A 10,126-nucleotide genomic window follows, 5' to 3' on the forward strand; every position below is an offset into this window, starting at 1 on the left:
TATATATATATATATATATATATATATATATATATATATGATGTGTACATAAAAAAGGAGAAAAAGCCACAGGCAAAACAGAAACAAGATCATCCATTTTGGTTGCGTGTGTTTTTCCAGCTCCTCTTCTTCTAATACATGTTAGTGGTGGTTAGTAAAGAGCTTATATATAGTTAAGCAGCTGAAGTGCACAGCCAAGATGTTGTTCTCTATGCAACAAGTGGGCTAAGATATGTGTAGAGAAACAATATCCGAGCTAGCTCTGTCTAGCTGAGTCCGGACCGAAACGTGAATACAGGATGCTGATCGGTCAGGGGGAGGAGTCACTGGATCTCAGAAACTGTTCACCGATCTGCCATTTTCAATTTATTGGGATGCGGATCTATTTTTAAGATTTTAAAAATAATAATGATAACGCCATGTTTAATCCTGAAGTCCAGGCGTTTTTTGTGTTTGTCACCAACGACAAAATTCGAGTGAGCGGAGTCACCGCAGAGGATCATACGAGCTGCTGACAGGTTGAAGCCCGCGAGGCCAGACCCCTGAGCCCTGGCCTCACCTGCTCACAAAGGCCGGATTTCGAGCCTTGGCAGGCGGGAGGACTGGGACTAAGGGTGGAAACATTTTTTTTAAAAACATTTTATGTATAAAAAATAAGTTGTTTTTATCAGTGAAGATTAAAAATAAATAAATGCTGCCGACTTTATCATGAAATCCTGTTTTCTCTTTGACTTTATTAAATAATCTGTTAATTAAAGTTTATTCAGATGAAAAATCATAAAAAGACTAAATTATTGGATCTCTCAGGAACATTTCTCTCAAACATGTTTAAAGAAGAGCTACGGCCTTTATTCTAACCCACAGATGTACAAATCACATAACAAGAATTACACTTTAAATTAAAGCTTTAAATCAAAGCTAAACTTTAATTCAAAGCTAAAATAATCTGTATACAAGAAAAAATAATCTGTATACAAAACACAAAACCACAATGAGCGCAAATGCATCAAATGATGAAGAAAAATATAGAATTTTAAATATAGCATCCTAATGCATGCTCAATAATCCAGGTAGAAAAATCTTAAAAAGTTAAGTCTGGTCTTCTGGACATTCAAAAAAACAAAACAAAACAAAAAGTTTAGAAACATTTCTTCTTTCGTCCGAAAGACTTCTTCAATCTGAGGTGCTGTATTCAGCTCAGTCTTTTATAAGTAGCTATTTATAAGCTGAATACAGCACCTCAGTCTGAAGAAGTCTTTCAGATCAAAGGCGAAATGTTTCTACATTTGCTTTGTTTTGTTTTGTTTTTTGAATGTCCAGAGGACCAGACTTAACTTTTTTTAGATTTAAATATAGATGTTTTTGTAGAGTCCTTGTCATCATATTTAATTTAATTCTGTTTATTTATATAGCGCCAAGTCACAACAGAAGTCGTCTCAGGACACTGAACAGAAATATTTGTATATAAAATAAGTTAACAGAAACATTCATATAAAAAAATAATAATTTAACATTATCTCAGGAGCAAACTGCTTTAAGTAACTCATCGCAGAACTCTCATTAGCAGGACTTGGGTTCTGGACACGCCTCCAGAATCAGTCCTAAATTGCAGGTGCAAATCCAGGCTGAGCTGAGCAGGGATGTGCAGGGCTGAGCAGAGTTGGGGCTGATTAGGAGCAGTGCAAATGGGGCATTAGCTGTTCTTTATGAGAGGAGCAGAGAGTGGTGGCGACATTAATAAATCAGCAGTTTATCATATCGCTAAAGACAGTCAGTGTCAACTGTGGAACAAGACGGCTAAAGCGTTAGCCATCTTGTTAGCCGCTAAGGGCTGTGTCTTTAGCGATATGATAAGCTGCTGATTTATTAATGTTGCCACCTCTCTTTGTTTCGCTGATATGGCACAGCACAGCTAAATGAGTTCTGCCCCATGGTTTGTTTCAAGGAAGATGGCTGTAAAAACAATCGGAGATGCAGCTTCACGGTTCATGCTCCACTCAGCTGTTTAAATGGTGAAAAAGATTTGTAGTTCCGACCTTTCGTCAGGACTATTTTCAGCATTACCTACAGGTTCTGCCCCTCATCTGATAATCTAAATCCGAACTAGCTCCGAAAGAACAGTCATTGTTTTGTTTTTCCTCAGCAGCTTAGCTGCTCTTCATATCTCCCACGTTTACTTGTTGTTCTAAACATCTCCGCCCACCTCCTGCAGAAGCAGGAAGGAGGGGAGAGTGGCTGAGGGGCTGGGTTTGTGTTCAAGGAGGGAGAAAGAGGGGGGCCGAGTGGGAGAAAGAGACAGCAGGAGGATTTTCAAGTATAAAACTATATTGTTTTATATCGAGATAGTCTCAATTTATATTGCAAAAAAAAATTATATCAATATTTTTAAATATCGAGATATCGCCCAGCTCTAGGATGATATAAAAAAAAACAACTTTATCACAGGTGGGTCTTTTGTTCAGAACAGAACAACTTAAAATTTAAAAATTTTCTGCCTTTAAAATTGTTCTTTTGTAGTAATATGTTGGTATTAACGTATATGCAGATTAGTGTTGGGCATCGTTTGAATTTGAGCAATTCCAGTTCTGATTCCGATTCTTCGTTTCGATTCTGGTTCCTATCGATTCCCAATTCCGATTCATTTTAGTGGCAGGGTTAACAAAAAGACATGTCAATTCAGTTCAGTTTAGTTATACTATATAGCTGTATAACACAACAGAAATCGTCTCAGGGCACTGAACAGAAACATTCATTTATAAAAAATAATAAGTTAACAGAAACTTTCATATAAATATAAGTTAACACTATTAATCTGAGGAGCAGACTGCTTTGAATTTAACTCTGTCATGTTATAAATGAGCTAGCTAGCCAGAGTTCTTTCTGGATGAAATAATTTGAACTTCTTTTTGAATTTGAATTCTATGAACTTTTTACTTTTTGTTAAATTTATTATGAATTCTCACAGGGCTATTTTCAAACAGTATATAAATTTCAAACATGAACTTCAAAATGTTATGAATTTTCTTTTCACAGAGGTACACTTTCACATAGGGCTGAGTACCGAACCGAGGTTCTTAAATGGCACCCACCGAACTGCACCGGTCAGCGTATGGATTGAAACGTCACTCTTTTTTTAGTTGCAAGTTTCGGTATTGGCTGTAACATGTCACGTGGTTTCAGCACGCACACAGGTAAAACACCAGACGTATGACAAACAGACTACATGTTTACACCCAGAGCTGTATAGAGCTGCCGTACCTAATCTATGTATAATGTCTGTCTGTGGGGCTGGTGACGCCCACAGATGGGGTTCACGTGTGTAGTTCGTTGCTCCATGTTTTTCTGCAAGAAAACAGACAGATAGCAGCCTCCCCTCCTCCCCTCAGCGTGAGTCAGTCTGTGTGTGTTAAACGGACTCAACATTCCACGGCCGGACTCGTCTTTATCAAAGGACTCCCGAGGATGGCTCTGTGTCTGCGTTTCAGCTGGTGAGTTTACGTTTGTTAATGTTACTGCATCTTAACACGTACATTGCGGTGAATTAAACTAGAATCCATATAACGCTAACTTTAAGATATTAGTGTGTAAATTTATTTTATCTACGTAGCTAGCTAAACTCAGAAGCTAACTAAAGATTGACAGTAACAGATGAAGCTTGTAAAACTTTGCTCATCCATCCAGTCAGCTGCTTAAACAGTTCACTAATGTTCAGTGTTTATGTTTATCTTCTCCTCACAGGAGCCCCTGACCCTGATGGGAGGACAGAGACAGACAAAAGGAGGTGCAGATGTCTGTCATCAACCCTAACTTTAGTGAATCCAGTGACCTGCTGGTGGGATGTGAGGGACAATATGTCAGTGCTATCAAACTTGACAACCGGGTATGTGTGTGTGCAACAATCATCATCTACAGTCTCAGAGTGAACATTTTCTACTGCTGGAGACACCATCAGCCAGGAGCGAGCTTGTTTGTATCTAGAGAAAGCAGACATGTTGATTTTTCTGATGAAAAACTGTTAAGTGAAAAGGTCCTCAGTGTGTAGCAGTGAGCCTTAGACACTGACGTGTCACTGGTTTGTAACTGTTCTTTTGAACTGAAAATTATTTGTTTATTTTTATGTAAGAAAACTGCTTGGAATAGAAATACCAAAGTTAAAAAATAAAATTCACAATATGTACTATAATGTGTAACGTAATTTTATTCTTGTTAGAATTAATATTAATTACAAAATTGGTACCGAAAAAAGAACCGTCCAGGAACTGACACCAAAGTGAAGGTACCGACACCGGTACCAATACCGATTTTTTTTATTTTTTAGAAAGGTACCCAGCCCTACTTTCACAAGAAAGTTTTATGTTTGAAAACCTCATGGAAACACATTTCCACATGTCCAGTGTGTGATGCTGCAGCCATGTTACTGAGCTCCCACTGATGGGCTAACCTGCTGCAGAATATCAAACGCAATTATTATTATTACTGTTATAAAAAACAACTTGTACAACCCAGTCCAGATTAGCAGCAGGTACAGTATAAAATCAGAAACTGTTCTTGTTGTGGAAAATGATCATATTTGCTTCTCAGGCAGTATGTCTTGGGACTCTTGGCGTCGTGACCAGGTCTCAGATTTGGCTGAAGGTTTGTGGAGATACTGCCATCGGGCAGAACGTTTGTTTTAAGAAATGTCAAGTAAATCCAAACAAAAAAAACAAGAGCAGCTTGATCATAGTTTGGATGACATGGAGGAAATTAAAAAATCTTTGAACTTGATGAGTTCTGAATTTGTGAAACTTACATCACAACAGGAACTCCTGATGGGTTTGTTCGAGGAGGTTAAAAAATTGAAATTGCAAATAGGAATTAAAGATAAAAAAATAATGGATCTGGAACAAAAAATTGATGACTTGGAACAGAACACAAGACAAGATAACCTTGTCATAACCGGACTGGAAGTAAAGACTCGGTCATATGCAAAAGTGGCTGCTGGTGTAAAAACAACAGAAGATGCATCACAACAAGAGCTACAGACTCTGGAGGAGCAGGTGGTGGATTTTTTTACAGGACAGGGATATTGATATTGATCACAATGATATTTCAATATGTCACACCCTGCCCAGCAAAACAGGAAAAAATAAACCAATAATTGTTGTAAGATTTATTAGCAGAAAAACAAGAAATAATGTAATGGTACAGGCTAGAAAACTGAAGGGAACAAAAGTTTATATAAATGAACATCTAACAAAGAAAAATGGCAATATTGCTCGTGAAGCAAGGTTGTTAAAAAAACAGAACAAAATAGTATCAACATGGACAAGAAATGGAAAAATTTGGATTAAAGTACAGGAAGGTTCACAAGCTAAAATAATACAAAAGTTAAAGGATTTGGAAAGATTGAGATGAGCTTAGGAGATGATGATATATTGTATTATGAAATAGTTTGTACATAAAATCGACGAAACGAACACCCTAATGAAAAAATACATTGAATCATGACGAGGTACGATGAATCAGAATTATAATATATAATGTAGAAGATGTTATTGATAGAAATCTTTTTCCAGTTGTAAAAGGTAGTGAATATTATAACGTAGTTCAACAAAATTAATATGGCAAATGGAGCACTCTCTATAATTCATTTAAATTGTAGAAGCATTAATGCAAATATATCTAAGATATCAGATTACTTAAAAAAATTTAATAACACTTTTACAATAGTAGCACTCTCAGAAACATGGCTAAATGATGGAAACATAAATAATGCTTATATTGAAGGGTATGAATTATTTCACATGAATAGGAAAAATAAAAAAGGTGGAGGAGTGGCTCTGTTTATCAAATGTGGAATAAAGTGTAGATTGAATAGTGAAATGTCAATAATTGTTGACAATATAATGGAAATGATAACAATAGAAATAATAAATAAAAATAATAAAAACATAACAATAAGTTGTGTATATCGATCACCTGGATCAAAAATAGAGTCATTCACAGACAAAGTCATGGAGTTATTGGTTAAGAGTTGTAATAAAAAAGTTTTTTTGTGTGGAGATTTTAATATAGATCTAGGGAATATAACTGATTCATATAACATTGGTACATTTATGGATTCAATGTATAGTTTGAGTTTTTTCCCGTTGATATCAAATCCAACGAGAATCACAACACATAGTGCTACAGTAATAGATAATATTTTTATAAATATCACAGATGGTGATGTGGTAGGTGGTATTCTGATGACTGATTTAAGTGATCATTTACCAATTTTTACAATTTACAAAAATGATGAAATTTATATAAAACCAATTATAAGAAATAATAAAATAATAAACACATCCAAAAAAGCATTAGACAAATTTAAAGATGATTTAGATAAACAAAATTGGGAAGATGTGTATGTTGATGATGTGAACAAATCTTATGATAAGTTTATGAACATTCTAGATGTTTTGTATCAAAAAAATAGTGTGCAAAATAATTATATAAAGAAAGATACTGTTGATCAACCATGGATTATGAAAGGATTGAGAAATGCATGTACGAGTCTTTCTCAATATTTTATGGAAAATAATGTGGAAATCCATGATGAAAATGAAATCGTAAATGGATTTAATAATTACTTTGTAAATGTTGGATCTAACCTTGCAAATACAATACCAAAAGTGGATAAAAATGTGTTATTTAATCAGTGATTGTGTAAACAGTATGTTTCTAAAGGGAACTGACAAAGAAGAAATAATGAAGGTAGTTAAAAAATTTACTGACAAAAGATCAAAAGACTGTGAAGACATGGATATGATGGTTATAAAAGAAATAATAAGTCATGTTATTGAGCCATTTACATATATATGTAATTTGTCATTTTCAACAGGAGTATTCCCAGACAGAATGAAAATAGCTAAGGTAGTTCCGCTTTTTAAACATGGTGACAAATGTGTATTTAACAACTACAGACCTATATCTTTGTTGCCACAATTCTCAAAAATTCTAGAAAAAATATTTGTGACCAGATTTGACCTATTTCTTGATAAAAATAATATTTTAAGTAATAGTCAGTATGGGTTCAGATCAAAAAATTCAACATCCATGGCTCTTATGGAGTAGATGGAACAAGTTACTACAGCTATAGATCAAAAACAACATTGTATAAGTATATTTGTGGATTTAAAAAAAGCATTTGACACAATTGACCACACCATTCTGATTAATAAATTAAAAAAATATGGTATTAGAGGACCAGCTTTGCAGTGGATATGTAGTTATTTAAAAGACAGAAAACAGTTTGAACAAATAGACGATGTAAGATCTAACCTAAGCAGTATTTCATGTGGAGTGCCACAAGGCTCTGTACTTGGACCTAAGTTGTTTATTTTGTATGTAAATGATTTGACGGAGGCATCCAGTATCCTTAAATGTGTTCTCTTTGCTGATGATACCACTTTCTTTTATTTGGGTAAAGACTTGGAACAGATGTTTGAGTTGATGAAGATGGAGTTTGTCAAAATACAAAATTGGTTTAAATTAAACAAGTTATCATTGAACCTTGATAAAACTAATTATATAATATTTAGTAAAAAAAAAGATAACTGTCGATGTTCCTTTTAGAGTTGATGGTGTTGAGATATGCAGAGTAGGTGAGGTGAAATTTTTGGGTGTAATTATTGATGATAAACTGTCATGGAAACAGCACATAAATTCTGTAAAAACTAAAATATCTAAATCCACCGCAGTACTGTATAAAATAAGGGACTTATTGAATTATAAAGCCTTGTATTTGCTGTATAATACAATTATAGTCCCACATTTAATTTATTGTGTTGAAGTTTGGGGAACAGCATGTAAAACTATAACGATGCCTATTTTTATTTTGCAGAAAAGAGCTATAAGAATTATCACAAGAAAGTATTATTGTCATCCATCTAGTATTTTATTTTATCAATTGAAATTACTGAAGTTTCATGATTTGGTTAACTATAATATTCTTTTAGTACTGTATAAAGTTCAGAACTACACACTACCTTCAAACATTCAAACGTATTTTGTAAAAAGGATAAGTTGCTATAATCTTAAGAGAACAGACATTTTTGTTAAACCACAGTACAGAACCAGTTTAAAGGGGCGGTCTACTTCAATTCAGGGAATAGGTCTGTGGAATAGTTTGGAAAACGATGTAAAAAAAGTAAAGTCATTGCCTATATTTAAGAAAATGATTAAGATTAAAATTTTGGAAAGATACATATAAATACGTAAAATTGTGATGAGTTATTTATTTTGTTATATTACTTATAGATGATTATTGTTTGAATTGATTGTTTGAATTGATTTTGTTTTAAACAAGGGGCAGATATGATAAGATTTTTTCTTCTTCTGCTACCTTTCATTTTATGACGTGTTTTTTTTTCATTTGGTTTCTAAATTGTTTTTGTGTTTTAAATATGAAATGAATAAAAATGACAAACAAAACAAACAAACAAAGTATGTGTGAGTGTTCTGGACAGACAGTGTCTCCTGCAGTGGAGAACATGTTTGCTGGGTGTAGTAGAAGAAGCTTGAACACATAAATATGAGAATTCAAGATCTGACAGCAAAGGGTAAGTCTTGTGTTGGTTCCACCACCAGCAGCAGGTCCTCAGACAGAATGGCTGGTGGAATTTCCTGGTACATCTGCAGCCCTCTCTCCACTTGTTTCTTGATGGACATGGAGCTGTGACATTATGTTTTGTGCCTCTTCCTCAGTAAAAAGCTTCTCCAGTGGAGACTTTCTGGACAGATTGCAGGGAGGTGGTTCCTAAGCAAACAACAGGTTCATCAGTATTACCAGTAAAAAGGGATTATTAAAGGCATGATCATTGTTAAGATTGAGAATGTATATAATTTCTGCTATTGTACACTTACACTCTCCTCATCCTCCACTTCCTCATTCTCAGGCCTTTCCTCAGACTGCATGGTGACCCCATCATCCTCACAGACTTCCTCTGTTGACCACAAATAACATTACTAGTATTTAGATTTCAGATTTTAACAACAGAAAAGGTCAGTTGTGCATGAATGACATTTCACCTGCTCAATCAGCTTTCTCTGGACCTGCTCCCAGACACTGTCATCCATCTTCTGTTTAAAGTGCAGAGCAGCTCTTCTCCACCTTAAACCAAGATTGGATTAACTTATTTGACAAGTGGTCCATGTTAAGTGGTGTGTACTTGGGTTTATGGTTTTCACCATGTCCCTGCAAACATATAAATAAACATGCAATATCACTGTTACTGTAACATTAGCTTAAGATGGACTATTAGTTAGCTTAGCTCTATTGTTATTGCCTAACTAACCTAAATGGTGATGATTCCACAATGATTCCATGATTTCTGAAAAGGGATGCAACCTTTTCACATTCTGTAACCGTTGTGGCACTCTTCATTCAATTAGTTGCACCAACATGTTTCCCTTGGACACTATGGTAAATAGAAGAACACATTGTGGAGCCTGGCTAACATTAGTAGCCATTTCAGGCTGTTTGTCTAAGAAAAAAGTATGAGCTAATGTTAGCATGGTGTTTGCATTTGAGTTGACCTACCGCTTTAAGCTGAGTATAACTTGCTAGCTGCCTTAATGTTGGTATGTGACATAGTTTATAGTTTTATTTACCCTGATGGAGCCGGAGAAGGAGGCAACAAAAATAGTCCGGCGTAACGCTTCAAAGATGGGCCACACTTTTATTTCTACACCCTCCTTTGCATGATATAAAATTATTGCAAGTGCTGCACTGAGCTGACTGGTCATTTTATTAAAGTTAAGTCACGCTTTCGATCACGGCCACTCACTCTCCATGCGTATCCATGTCCTCTGTATGCGAACACTTCCGGTGGATTCTTTTTTGATGGTTTTCGGCGAGCGGCTTGTTCTTCATTGGTGTTCAGCGGGCGGCTTCTACTGCCGGTTGGCGGACTAGGCATCGAAAGTAGGAATCAAAAATAAATATTTCAAACGATTCCAGGAAAACTGGACAGTTAGTCCCGGTTCCATTCGATTCTGAATCCTCGATGCCCAACCCTAATGCAGACAGAAGATGGTGATTGTCAGGGTAAACTTGTGTGTGTGTGTGTGTGTGTGTGTGTGTGTGTGTGTGTGTGTGTGT

At 35.3% G+C, this 10,126-nt stretch overlaps 1 long non-coding RNA gene across 1 annotated transcript in view; it reads left to right on the top strand.

The window, feature by feature from the left end:
- LOC119421481 overlaps nucleotides 1-10,126 on the top strand; it is a 16,366-nt gene that overhangs the window by 5,562 nt on the left and 678 nt on the right. The window lies entirely within an intron of this gene.

Source organism: Nematolebias whitei, chromosome 15 (genome assembly GCF_014905685.2).
Source record: "Nematolebias whitei isolate Nwh7 chromosome 15, NemWhi1, whole genome shotgun sequence".
NCBI classification, from domain to species: domain Eukaryota; kingdom Metazoa; phylum Chordata; class Actinopteri; order Cyprinodontiformes; family Rivulidae; genus Nematolebias; species Nematolebias whitei.